The sequence below is a fragment of the Branchiostoma floridae genome, chromosome 19 (assembly GCF_000003815.2).
Source record: "Branchiostoma floridae strain S238N-H82 chromosome 19, Bfl_VNyyK, whole genome shotgun sequence".
Lineage (NCBI taxonomy): Eukaryota > Metazoa > Chordata > Leptocardii > Amphioxiformes > Branchiostomatidae > Branchiostoma > Branchiostoma floridae.
In genome coordinates this window covers 9,474,356-9,476,439 of record NC_049997.1, presented here as the reverse complement: position 1 = coordinate 9,476,439, position 2,084 = coordinate 9,474,356, and positions in this window count along the sequence as shown.

The following is a 2,084-nucleotide window of genomic DNA, read 5'->3' as shown; positions in this document are numbered from 1 at the left end:
GCTGTAATATGCATCTGTTTGTGTATATACTGGATTGCAAGGCCCCGCTTATGAATATTAACTAGCATTCGCCTTTCTCGTCGCTGATTGGCTGGCGTCCATAAAGTAATTAACTCTCGCTCTCCCCAGACCGCTGGCACCTGGCACGTGTGGGCTCTGGGGTCACGGGAGTTCACGGGAGAAGGCCGAAAGAAAACCAATTTACCCTCAGAAAAGTGCAGAAATTAACAATTTGAGATTGGTTTAAGCCAAAAATTTTACTTGGATCATTTTACCAACTATATAATGCCTATCTACACCAAATTTCAGGTCATTCCATTGTAATTCAAGGGTACAGGGGGCCAAAATATACCGTTTTGGTCAAAACGTGACCTTTAAACTTCAATAAAATCATTTTAGAGGCAGATATGAAACAAATGAGAAAAAGCACCTTAGTATTGACCAACTCTACCCTTGTGCCAAATTTCAGGTCATTCGGTCCCGGAACGACGGAGATGAATCGATTTGAAGATTTGACAGGAGAAAGAAACATTACGAATACAATATATTTCACCATACCATATATGGTATGGCTGAAATATAATTCAATAACCTGGCGACACGACAGGAATTAAGAGCTGGAAGTCTAATCTCGGATGGTTTGATGTTGAATGACATCAAAAGAGTGTATATTTAATTTAATTTTTTAGCCGAAATAACCACCATGTTCATTGAATGATTGACTGAATAAGTTAGACTTGCCAGCGCTTGTAAAACGTATTTAAGTGATGACAGAAGGATTAGCCAATCGCGATCGTCCCGTGCCCAATCACGTTGCGTTATATTCAAATTTTCCGCCGCGATGACACCAGCTGTAGGTTCACCAGGTGTTACATTCTTCAATACTCACGGTGGCGTGGCCCGTGAGCATCTCCTGCGTTTTGATACTTCTGGCACGCAAAACTTGCAGTTTTCTTACATTTTCGCGGACAGTTTCCCTACAAAAAATGCAGAGAAGGGCTTCTGGAATAACCTGGACGAGAATGACGGCGCAAAGTTTGGTGAGCAGCCTGGAAGAACTGTCGGAGTACTTTGGATTCAACCTTGTGACGCAGATGCCAAGTACCAGGCAAGTAAACTTTGTCTAGAATTCGTCTTTGCGTTTTTTTAACGAAAAGCCAAGTTTATCGTAACCATGCAATGTGATTGGTACATGTACTGTGTATTCAATCGCGAATATCCCGTGTCTTGTGTGTTCTCACTCTTTGAAAGTTTGATATTGGAAAATGGAACAATGAGTTCCGGTCCTTGATTTGTTTGCTTGTGTGACGACAAAAGCGCCATCTAGCGATATGTCTTAGCCATGTTTCAAACGTAGATAGAAATATTTAGATGCAAAAATTGTTGAAAGCAGGGATGAGGTAGCGAACCTTCTAGACGTGTAAAGAGATACTATTTTTCTTCAGGTGCGATATCTCATTTGCATGATTACCAGGGAAATTATAAATCCAATGAACTCAAGGATAGGACTGTCAAAAATCTGACATATATGTGTATTAGAAAAAGAGGAATATGGATAGATATAAATCATATAAACTGAGGCCCAATTTGCATAATTGATAAAAAGCCATAATTACATGATGCTCAAAGACGGAAATTTTATTTTGAGGTGAACGTACTTTATTAGACATTCTAGTAGATCATGCAGATCAATTTACATAATTTCAATCCTCGCCATGATGAGTCCATCTGAGGAGCTTTGGACAATATTTTGGACAACTTCGGTTGTGACTGTTATACTAGTACTTTATGCAGATAAGGACAGTATTTGCATAATCAATGATGTAAATTTATGATACGTAACTCGTTTCAATCGCCTTAAGAGATGTTAGATCAGTACAGAATACCAAATGCCTAACTTATGATCTATACCAGTCTTTTTCACAAACATGCCAATTAACTTGCTGATTAGTTCAATTGCAACGTGGAATAAAACACAAAGGGTCCTTCATGTAACCAGTGTAGTGGATCCAGTCCTCTGGGTTACAGCACCGGGAACGAACCAGATTGCAAACCTTGCGTCGACAAATGAAAGGAAAGCCATA